At 37.6% G+C, this 12,860-nt stretch overlaps 1 pseudogene; it reads left to right on the forward strand.

Annotated features, from left to right (window-relative positions):
• Window positions 1-778: 778 nt before the first annotated feature.
• Window positions 779-3,476, forward strand: LOC113286028 (annotated as a pseudogene).
• Window positions 3,477-12,860: the final 9,384 nt, after the last annotated feature.

Below are 12,860 nucleotides of genomic sequence, written 5' to 3' on the forward strand. Positions count from 1 at the left end.
TTGCAGAACCTTCATTACAGCTTTTCCTGGAACGACAGAGGTCGCTCGTTCATAGCTTAAGAGTCTTACTCTTACACCCTAAACGAGAATCAATGGGTCCTATTTTTTGGTTTTGAACATTTTATCAAAACCTGTATTTACCTGAACCACTCTTAATCTCTGGGAACATTTGAGGTGCCATTGCTTCGGCCTAGTAGGGAAAACTTCGATGGGAGCTGGAAGTTAAAATACGGGGGAAATGTCTGCTTCACGGGAAATTTGAGGAAAATGGCCAGACTGAATTATAACTTTGTTTGTCCACAGTGTCTGCAGTTGGTTTTCCAGAAACAAAAATTGTTGCTTTCACATAGTTAGCCCATTTGGTAGCCTTGCTTGGTTTAAACATAAATTTGATTACTAGAATTTAATGTAAAATTCTTTAGCTTATGAATGCAGAATTAGAATCAAGAGTGATATGAGAAACTACAAAAATCTTCATATTCGGAAATCTTTTGGTATTGGGTCAGAAGTGTATAACAACCAAGGCCTGTTCTATATAGTTGGGAACATCCTTTTGACTGTCAAATTTTTACGAGGCAATCAAGGTTTATCTGGAGCTAGGTTTAGTGATTTCACATCTACCGAAGATTAATTAGCACTTTCCCTAGGCTTCCAGCCTTACCAAAGATTTAATGCCATTCTGAATTTAGTCAATAATCTCTTGGTGAGTTAAATGAAAAAGTTCACTAAGCAAGCTCGTTTCTGTGCACAGATTAACACCTATATTTATGGTTTGTAGTTATTCATTTTATCTCATGCATGAAGCCATGAAGCGTTCATTCCCGAGCTTTACAAATTCTTTTCATTAAATTTTTCGAGCTATCCATATTCTCTGTGAAAAGAAGATAGTCGTAGAGACTTAAATTTCTACATTCAAACTTCCACTATAAATTCCTCGGCACTGCAGTAGCATTGCCTAATTGCATTTATACTTATTGAATAATGCTGCATGCGTGAAGCAGTTCATTCCCGAGCGTTACAAATTTCTTTATCATTTTTTTCGAACCGTGAGCTATCCATATTCTCTATGCATGGTAGACAGTGATAGAGACTTAAATTCTCTATTCTGAGCTTCCCTTATAAATATCCTAGCAGATCCTCAACTTTGAATCACCTCTTTCTCCCTCTCGTTCAGCATCAACTTCACTTCATAACAAAATGAAATTGCCTGGCATAAACAGTGAAACCAAACTAGAAGAATATGTAGAGAACTCAACACCTTTAATCTCAAACTTCAATGACCGCATACGTCCACTGCTCGATGCCGTTGACAAACTTCGTCATTTGAAAGTCATGGATGAAGGAATACAACTTCCTACCATTGTTGTAGTCGGGGATCAATCTTCTGGCAAATCGAGTGTGCTGGAATCCTTAGCTGGTATTAGTCTTCCGAGAGGCCAAGGAATCTGTACTCGTGTTCCACTGATAATGCGTCTCCAGAATCACTCTTCACCTGAACCGAAGCTTCACTTGGAATTTCATGGGAAGGAGGTCCCTACGGATGAGGCGAGCATTTCTGAAGCAATTTCTTCTGCAACTGACGAGATTGCAGGCGATGGTAAATGCATTTCCAATACCCCTCTTACTCTTGTGGTGAACAAAAAGGGAGTTCCAGATCTTACAATGGTAGATTTACCTGGCATTACAAGAGTTCCTATTCATGGTCAGCCTGAAGATATATACGAACAGATTAGTAATATTATTATGGAGTATATAAACCAAAGGAAAGCATTATACTTAATGTTTTATCTGCCTCAGTTGATTTTCCTACTTGTGAATCGATTAGGATGTCTCAGAAAGTCGACAAAACTGGTGAGAGAACTCTGGCTGTCGTTACCAAAGTCGATAAATCTCCAGAAGGTTTGCTCGAGAAAGTTACTGCTGATGATGTTAATATTGGTCTTGGTTATGTTTGTGTGAGGAATCGTATTGGGGATGAGACATATGAGGAAGCAAGGACTGAGGAGGCTAGATTGTTTCATTCACACCCATTACTCTCGAAGATTGATAAATCTATTGTGGGTGTACCAGTTTTGGCTCAAAAGCTGGTGCAAATACAGGCAGCAAGTATTTCTAATTTCTTACCTGATATAGTGAAAAGGATTAATGAAAAGCTTAACCAAAATGCAGCTGAACTTAATAACATGCCAAAAAATCTTTCTAGCATTGCTGATGCTGTAACAGCATTCATGCGTGTCCTTGGATCTGCCAAGGAAACTTTAAGGAAGATCCTCATCACTGGAGAATTCAATGAGTTCCCAGATGAAGGAAATATGCACTGCACAGCTCGGTTGTCCGAGATGCTAGATGCATACGCTGCTGATCTGGAGTCCATGTCTCCGTGGAATAACAATAAAGATAGTTTTTTAACGGAGGAAGTTAAGGTTCTATGTGAAACGAAGGGTATTGGGCTTCCTAACTTTTTACCTCGTACATCTTTTCTCACAATCTTACAAAGAAGAATTGAGGTAGTGGCAGAAATTCCAATCCAGTTTGCACAAAAGGTTTGGAATTATGTGGAAGATGTGTTTGTCCGCGTACTCACAATGAAATCCCAAAGTTATCCACAGCTTCAATCTTTTACTAGATGGGCAGCTCACAATCTGATGAGGAAAGTAAGGAACCAATCTATTGAACGGGTGAAGGAGATTGTTGAAATGGAGAAAATGGCAGACTATAGTTGCAGTCCTGATTACATTAATACCTGGACTAGGCTAATGTTGCAGCAGCAGCGTTTCAAGGATATCCTAAATGGCGGGTCAAGTCCTAAGAAATTAAACTTTGAAATGTTAGGTGATGTTGAATTTGGTCATCTGCAGGACACACAGATTGTTCAACAAGCCTTTGATATTAAGATGAGATTGATGGCATATTGGAAGATTGTTCTCGGGAGGTTGGTCGATAATATGGCCCTTCATCTGCTTTTTACTGTTCAAAATCTAGTTAACAAGGATATGGAGCAAGATATTACGAGTGAACTCATGGGTGGTCCTAGTGGTTGCGGTGGTATTGAGAGGATGCTGGAAGAATCACCTTCTGTGTCATCCAAACGAGTCAAGCTGAACCGAAGCATTAAACTGCTCAGGGACTCCAATGATGTGGTTTCCAAGATTATTGATCGCATTTCTGTCTATGGCGATGGTGAAGGTTCAAACTAGGGACTTCTGTTTGCTGCATCTGATGGTGATCTGTTATGTTTTTAGTTCTATTTCATTTTCTGTTTTCTTAGTTTGCTGTCTGAGTTTAAGAAGTTGAAGTCTGTTTCTGGTGTGGTTTGGGTTTTCAGTTGGAGCTAGGAGTTTGCTAATATTCTGTTGGTTTCTATGTTGGTGGTTTTTATCTTTAATATATCAATGAGTTTGGTTTAGTATATCATCTGTTATTTCAAGCAATCTGAAATTTTTAAGATCAGTGAAATAATGCTGTTTCAGAAAATGGTATATGCTAATTACCTGTATATGCCCTCTTGAACCAAGATGTGGTGCTGCAACAGTTATAAGTTCATAGGCTCCAATCTAGCAACTTTGACTATCAATTTCTTTTCTAGGCATGCACTTCCGATTCCATCACCACTACGATCTCCATTTCCTTCAGAAAGATTGTGCTCTGGGTTTGAAGAATAGTGCCTACCAATAGCATACCTTGCTATGGTCTTCGTTTTACTACAGAGAACACCTGAAACAACAGTTTTGTTCTAAGCGTTCAATCAAACAAGAAACCTGAGAGGAACTTGGAATTAAATATACACAGTCCAAAATGTAAATAAGAGTATACAAGTTTTATAATTATAAACAAAGCTGCTTCAAGACCAACATTTGATCTTGATAAATAAATGTCAGATCAAAACATTAGTCAAACAAGGTAAAGTTGAGATCAAACAACAGAACACTATGCACCTGATCTGCTAATCTGCTAATCTCTCTCCCTTGCTAATCTAGACCACCATGATCAGATTCAAAAAAAAAAAAAAAAAATTAAAACAAATACCTTAATAGAAGGTGTTAAAACAGTATTCCAAGTGTATAAAAAAAGAATAACAACATATAAGTGATAGAGAAGGTCTCAGATCATTAAATAACGAAAATCAACTCAATTGTATGCCATAACTAACCAAAGCAATAAAGAAGATATCTAGTGCATATATGAGCCTATAAAGATTTTGAACACATAAGCATGTAGTTCACCAAATTTACCCCAATTGTCACAACCACACGGACATCTAATGCTAAAAGAATAACAAATAAGGAGGTTGGAAGAAGAAGAAAAAAATACATAGAATGCACCAGAAATTCCTTGGGATATTTTCTCAAAAATTTCTTCCCAGCAAATTTTCAGGGCTGTATGAATGTATCAGTAGAGCTTCAATATACTATCATAAATGTGACAAGCATACTGAACACTGAATTGAGGTACCACTACGAAACCACCAATAATATGGAACACGAAAATAAAATGTCTCAACAATCATTCAAAGCTTGTCTCATAGAAAGCTTGCCTTTATAAGTGATTGTTTGACCTCTATAAGACACAACAAATTAAAACTTGGGCTCTTTGATAATACAGAATTTCTCACTCTAAGTTCACCACATGCATCTTAGACAACGAAGCTCACCTATTATTCTAGTTACACTAACAGAAAAAGAAAAGCTCTATCCGCATATTTTTCTGAAGCAACTAGTCTTAGTTGTTGGTAGACATGTACTGTTAATTTTGGGGAATACAGGTAGTTAGTGACATTGATCTTTGAGATGCTAATCCCAATTTATTATTATATATACTTCACTGACAAAATTATTTAGACCTAATTTATTTCGGAATGGTACCACCCAATTCACACATTTGAATGAATGAATTCATTTTAACAATCTCAGATTCAGAAATGAAATGAAGTAAGAAGAAGAAGTAACCTGCCAAGAATACCATTAACCATAACAACAAGATGTAGGAAGCGGACCATCTTCGCTGGTAACTGATTCCATCTCCATATATGGTTTCTCATCTGATGATGATCTATCAGGACTTGATGTTTGTGATCTTAAACAACCAAAACTAGATATCAAACTCCTTTTCTTTTTCAACTTCTTCTCATTCATTTCTTTATTCTCGTTTCTTAAATCATCATTTTCAGAAATCGTCTGTTTTGGTTCCTCAGAATTCCCAAAATTCTGTTCAGACTCCATCAGATTAGACGATGATGACTGTTTCGAGGTATATAGGATTTTTATATGTTGGAAAATAGACGCTAAACCAGGGTGAAGAAAAGAACGTTGTATAAGGGTTCAAGGCCCTAATGAAAGATTCTTTTCGACAATTATTCGATCCTTTCCCAATTGAATTGGCTAGTAGAAACAGGTCAATGAATATCGCCGTCAGGATACTTGAAGCCCCCCAATAGTTGTTGGATTCAAAGCTTGTACGACCTTGATCCAACCAAGAACACACTGGTTTTGATACTGATGATGCTTGTAAGAAAGAAAACAGAGAAAGTTAAGAGATGTTTTTTTTGAATGAAAACAAGTCTCCTATTTAAAGAGGAAATCACACCCTTTGGAGATGACTCTTCATCTCTACAGGCATCTTTTCAGAGTGAACATGCGCGTCTCAAACGAGTTTTCTATTCAGTTTTCTAACTGACAATAGGAACCCTAGAACAGAAAATTTCCAACATTATATATCAGAGCGTGTGTCTAGTGGTGGGATAGAGTTGGCTCAGTCTTTTTTTTTTTTTTTTTGTTGATGCAAAAGAAAGGATTGTATTAATCTTGAAAAATACTCCCTCCGACCCAAATTAGTTGAGGCATTTGTAGTTTGGACAATTATTAAGACAAAGAGAAAAGGAGAGTATGTTTAAGTATTTTTTACAAGTATGCCCTTATGGATAATAACTTGTAAAACTTAATAATTATTTATCTCTTAAACTATACCACGGTTTTTCGTAAACTTTATACCGTTGAAAAGCATTTTAAAACACCTATCCAACGAATATAAACATGGCTATCAAATTATACATATTTCTTATAATAACAATAATCAATTAAAAATGGTAGTTTTAGAAATATCCCCTTGATTAGTGAAATAGCTCATCTATTTGTGGGACAAAATTTAAAACCAATTGGCTCAACTAATTTGGGACGGAGGGAGTATCTGACATAATGTAAGACTCCAAAACAGAAGGGTATTTTTGGTTTACGAAGCTGCTACACTTCCCCCACTCCCTTCCTCATTGGGTGTCACTATTCTTAGCCCTTGATCCCCTGGAATGAGATTAGCAGGGGGTCCCATTATTACTGGATTTAACCAATGCATGCATGACACATAGGTGGGGGAAAGGAGTGGGGGTAAAGAGTGTGGGATATATATCATTTTCGATTGGCTTAGTGGTAGGCTTCTAAAAGGTCCTAAAAATTATCCCCGGCCAAAAACTTGGTGGGCCCGGAGATATGTATAAAAATGAAGCGCAATAAAAACGGGGGCCTACAGTAATACCGCAAGTGCACGGTCGTCAGTTGTAGCTCGTGCAAGTACGGGTCGATCCACAGAGATCGGGTGTGTTTTGTAGTTTCTAGCTATTTGGGTTCCTAAATTGCTATTGGGCTATGAAGCCTTTTGGCTTAAATTGGGCTTTGAGTACTAATGGGTTTGATAACAATAAAATGAACTGAGCTTGGGCTCAGTTGGTCTTTGAAGTGTAAATGGGCTTTGGCCTTACAGTGAACTGAACTTCAGTTTTGATTTAGCTAGGCCTTTTAGCTGTGAACTGAACTGGGCTTGGCAGGAGAAGTGGAGTGGCAGCACCAGGTAGCAGGGCAAGTGCAAAAGAGACAGCTGCAGGGCAAAAGCAACAGCAACAGCAGCTGCAGCAGCAAGAGAAAGGAAGGCAATGCAGCAGCAGCACAAGTGCTGCACAGCAGCTGCACAAGCAGTGCAAGTAGTAGCAGCAGCAGAACAATGCAGGGCAGTGGAAGGAGACAGCTGCAAGGGAAATGGAGTGGCAGCAACAGCTGCAGAAACTCAGATGCAGGAGGCAGCAGCACAAGGCAATGCAATAAAGAAAATAGCAAACAAAATAAACATGGAAGCAACACAGGGCAACACAGGGCAAAAGCAAAGAACAAAGCAAGATGAACCAAGGCCTAAGGCCAAGGGCAAGGATGATAGTGAAACTAACAGAGCAAGGCTAAGGCAAGAATACAGGCATACAAAAAGAATGGGAAGAGAATTAGCTTGCTAAGAGCACTAATTTCTCCCAATGCTCAATCAACAGTGCAACCTAAGCATACAAAAATGGAATGGCAAGAGAATCAGCTTGCTATGAGCACTGATTTCTTCCATTGCACAATCAGTTCAATGCTTCAAAGGTAACTAGCTTAGCATTCACAGGAACAAAACAGGAACATTAACAAAGGAAAAAGCAATCAAAGGAACTTATCAACACAATGCATCAAAACAGGCACATTAACAAAGTAAACACTAACAATGAACAAAATTAACCTAAACAGGGTACTAACACAATATTTGAAAATCAGTGAAAATTAAACAGGATACTAACATAACATGGATACTAACATAACATTTGAAAATTAACCTAAAATAAACAGACCTAGACAGTGAAATTGATAAAGACAGTGAAATTGAAAATCAAAAGAAATTAAGAGTAGACATTAACATGGAATTAACATTTAACACTAACAGGAAATTAAAATTGAAACATAACAGGGAATTAAAATTGAAACCCTAAATTGAAATTCAATTGAAATTTTAGAACTGAAATTAAACCTAAACTAACCCAATTTTGGGGGAATCTCGGCTAGCCCAAGAACACCCTCAAATTGCTCTACACACTCTCTATTTATAGCATACAATTACCCAAATTTTTCAAACCCTAAAATTAGAAATTAGGTATTTTTCAATTCCGAAATTGCTCACCAAATTCGCTGAATTGGTGGTGACCCATGCCTCTTTTCTTCTCTCTCGGTCCTTCTCTGCCTCCAATTGCGTCAATTTCTCCCTAATTCGAGATGTTTTATCAACCCTCACCTAGGTCAGTTGGTGAGAGGAGTTAAAGCAACTCGGCTAGGGGGATGGTGTGGTGTCGGGTGATGATGGTGAAGACGTGATGGCGCTGCAGAGGTGAGGTGGTAGAGATGGTGGTACGGTGGAGCAGTTGTGGAGTTGGTGGTGGAGCAGTTGCAGAGGAGGGTCGGGAGAAAGAAGAATAAAGAAGGAGGAGAAAACGATTTGGGTCAGGGTAAATAGGTTAGGGTTCTAGAGTGTTGAGCGGATCCATCGAGTCTTGATGTTCTGTGACTCTGAGCTGCGAGATGCGAAGATGGTAGGTAGATCGGACGGTGATGCGGAGGCAAGCGAGGAGCGACCGTCGGATGAAGGGATACAACGAAACGAACGGTGCTAGATTAGGTTAGGTGTTGTAGTGTAAGGCGGAGATATCAAACTTTGATGAACAGCAAGGGAGCAACCGTTGGATTCAACTACCATCTAATCTGAAGGCTTGGAATTTCAGCGCTGTGGTGCTCGGCAGAGACTTCAGATTTTGATGATCTATGAAGGAGCGACCGTCGGATGCTTCTGAGAACTGATCTGATGGCTGAGAACGGAGGCGTTTTTGTGTGTAGAAAATGAGGTTGTGCGCACCATTCTTCGCGGCTTCCTTGCGTGATTTCTCCCGGCTTTTCACTACTTTTCTGCTCTTTTTGCTCCGCAAGTCATCCAGACTTTATTTATTACCTAAAAATGCAAAATTAATTAATAAAAATATTTATTCTTGAAAACAATGAAAATACAGAATATGGGATAAAATGTAGAATTAATGCATAAAAGATAAGTTAAATGCCAACAAAAAGGGATAAATATATACAATATTTGGCACTCATCAAATACCCCCAAACCTGAATTTTACTTGTCATCAAGTAAAACAAAACTAAGGAAATCCTAACTATACCACTGTCGCTGGTCTATCGAATGCATTTAGCGTATGCACTAAGCCTTTTAAACCACTAAGTGTCCCTAGTGGACGAGTGAAGTCTCGTGAAGGTTTACCAGAGGTGTGCCTACAAAACCTAAGGACAAAATATGATCTCATATTCCATCAAATGTGACATGTGCAAAACAGTTTAAGCTCACAGCAAAATGGAGATGTCAATCTAGCTATCAAAGGCACAATCCTAGCACTGATAACAAAAAAAGACATGTGATAAGAGTGTAAAGTGTATCTACACATGTGTAAAGAAAGATCTGAAGTTATGACTACTAATCACCAAGAGATAGTTTCTCAGGCTAAGCTAAGAACTGAGGTCGAAATCTAGCTAGCTGTCCGGACTTTACGAGAATTGTGAATGAGTTGGAGGTATTTCACAATTACTCGCGTTGTACATCAATGGCATACACCCTCCTTGCTTATTACAAAAAAAACACAAAAGATGACTCTTTACATGACTCTTATTTACATTGACTACTCTCTTTTATTTTTGGAACAAGAGATGATGGAATTGATAAATACTTGATTTTTTTGTATTTTTCTGATATTTTTTCTCTTTTTTTTTTTTCTGAATATATACATCGTTTTTTTTTTTTTTTTTTTTTTTTTTTTTTTTTTTTAAGAGTAAACACTTTTGATACAAATACAAAAGGAAACAAAAATTACATGACACTTTGCAAGAGGTAGCCCTTTTTGATGCACCCAGTTAAATTCGATGGTTGTCTTTCTTAATGTGACCTCCACCTTCTATCCCAACCAACCAAAGAACAAGCTAGTCAAGTTTCGTTCAGTATTCTAAAGTGATTGGCAATCGTAACTTCCTATCAAACACCTTGAAGATCGAGGCCATACATGTATTGGTAGATCGTGCGCGTGCAAATTTCTTATCACTATGTGAATTGTGCTAGAATCAGGGTGCCTAAATATCTAGACTAAGACTCCTAATAAAAATACATATTTGCACAAGAGTCAACATTTCAAGGTAAATGAGCTCCATTTTTATGATTTTTTTTTTCAATTTTTTTTCAATTTTTTTTTGGAATTTTTCAATTTTTTTCAAAAAGAAGAAGGAGTTCGTTTTCAATTATGGCATATTATCGTGGTATCTACTCTATACCCCCAAACCTAAACTAAACATTGTCCTCAATGTTTCAAAATATGGAAAGAATTAAAATGCAACATATGGAAAGGGACATGCTGAGTAGAGTAAAAGGAGAGAGAATACCCGATTTCGGCGAAAGCAGAATTAAAACTCCGTTATTCAAGGCAAAAAATCCAACATATTTCAGCCGAGATCATATTGGATTAGCAAAATATATACAAAAGGAACAAAGGTTTTTAAAATTTATCTACTTGATTATATACAAAAAATTCACCATACACCAAAAGTCTAAAGAGTTGAGGATCAACCCAAAAGAAAAAGTGTAGACATTTCAACAGCTTCACACAATAATAATATGATAGAAACGCAAGTGAAACTGTGAAACAAAATGAGCTACCCCCAAACCTGGATTTTACAGAAAATAATTTTGAAAACAAAATCGCGCAGTTTTGGGGGTTCATCATGCAAAAGGTCTAGCTCGAAATGAACTGTGCTAGGGGCGGGCAAACATGCAATTTCCAACTGTGGTTCCTCAAATGTATTATATTTAGAAGCAAAATAGTCCAAAAGGACTTGGGAAGCACACAGTTCCAAACCTAGGTTGGGCATTCTCAGAAAAATTGGTTTTACAATATTGGTACAAACCAAATCTAGGTTGGGTGGAAGGCCAACAGATTGTGACTTAGGTAGAAGAATAGGCATATCATTATCAATCAAATCAAAATCTTCTAACTCATCTGCACATGTCACATCATGCTCACAATCATCAATCACATTGGCAAGATCACAATCAGAATTATTAACATCATCAACAGATTTATTTTCGTGTATCGGCACATCAGGGGAAACATCACATGGAATACTAGAAGAAATATCATGCATTAAGGTCGGGGCAGAGAAGCCTAATGTATTTGAACCCAAAGGTTCCATAACATTTTTAGTATAGACATGTTCTTCTAACATAACATCATAATCATCATCATCATCATGATAGGCATTTTGCAATCTAGGATAATTTTCAATCCTAAGGTCGGAGCTATTACAAGAATAAAACTCTAATTCATGGGGGTGACTCATATCATGTGGTGTTGTTCCTGTTTCCCTAACGGATTCCCATTGATGGGTTTTCTCTGCAATCTCGGCTAAAAAATTCCATGCATCATCCACAGATTTATCAATAAACTCACCATTACACATAGACTCAACCATGGTTCGAGATTTAAAGTCTAGTCCCTCATAGAGGATGACGACAAGTCTCCACTTCTCAATTCCATGGTGCGGACATTCACTCAACAAATCATTAAAACGTTCAAAATAGTGAAAAACAGTTTCCTCATCCAATTGGACAAAACAATTGATACTTTGACGAATAGCGATGGTCCTATGATGTGGAAAAAATCTTTGGAAAAATTGATTAGTGAGTTGTTCCCAAGTGGTGATTGATTGTGGTCTCAAACCGTAAAACCATGTTTTGGCCCTTTCCTTTAAAGAAAATGTAAACAAACGCAATTTCAGAGAGTCTTCGGACATATGATCAGGTTGCATAGTCCGACAAATTTGTTCAAACTCTCTTACATGAGTATAGGGGTTCTCAGAATCGAACCCTCGAAATATAGGAAGTATTTGTATCATGCTTGCATTTATTTTAAAAGGGTTATTGGTTTGAGGTAATACAATACATGATAATGGAATTTTTATTGACGGATACATGTATTCATGGAGAGCATGAGGTTGGCCCATTTTGAAAAGACACAAAGCCCACTATTTGGTTTTAATGGGTTTGGATTTTTGGGAAAAATTTGGTTTTGATGGGATATAAAAGAAAAAGAAAATTTGGTTTAAAAATGGGAGCAAAAGAAAATTTTGGTTTTTTTTTTTTTTTTTTTTTTGGTTTTTTTTTTTTTTTTAAGAAAGAAAATAAAATTTGGTTTTTGAATGGGAGCAAGCCCACTGTTTGTCCTCTAATGGAATGGAAGGAAGGTTGCGGCTCAAGAAACACTAAGTTTTAATTTTGAAAGTTTAATTTGGCCCAGTTGGTTAAGGCCCGACGTTTGTTTTAAAACTTTGGTTTCGAGGTCCACTCTTGAGTGGAAGCAAGCCCACAATCAGTTATAAGCTCAGCTGGGTTTAAACCCAGAATACAAAATACAAGTCCAATGGAAGAATTTAAACAAGCCCACACAAAATAAATACAAGCCCACAAATTAAACAAACAAGCCCACAAATAAATTATTACAAACCCAAAATAAAAAGCCCAAAAAATTGGGTTAATTATTACAAGCCCACAATTAAAGAAATTTGGAAGCCCACAGGTTGGGTTCTCTCAATGGAATGGGTTTAGGCTTACCTTTTTAGCACAGCCCAGCTGCTCTGATATTGTTGCAAAAACCCAGTTGGGTTTTGGTTCTTTTCCTTGGTGGCGTCCCAGCAGAGGAAAAACAGGTTCAGAACAGCAGGTCCAACAGCAAATGAAGTGAAGCAGATGCAGATGCAAATGCTATGAAATGAAATACAAAATAGCTAAAGAAAAACACAAGAAAAACACAGCACCAATCCCCGGCAACGGCGCCAAAAACTTGGTAGGCTTCTAAAAGGTCCTAAAAATTATCCCCGGCCAAAAACTTGGTGGGCCCGGAGATATGTATAAAAATGAAGCGCAATAAAAACGGGGGCCTACAGTAATACCGCAAGTGCACGGTCGTCAGTTGTAGCTCGTGCAAGTAC

The sequence above is a fragment of the Papaver somniferum genome, chromosome 1, assembly GCF_003573695.1.
Source record: "Papaver somniferum cultivar HN1 chromosome 1, ASM357369v1, whole genome shotgun sequence".
NCBI lineage: Eukaryota > Viridiplantae > Streptophyta > Magnoliopsida > Ranunculales > Papaveraceae > Papaver > Papaver somniferum.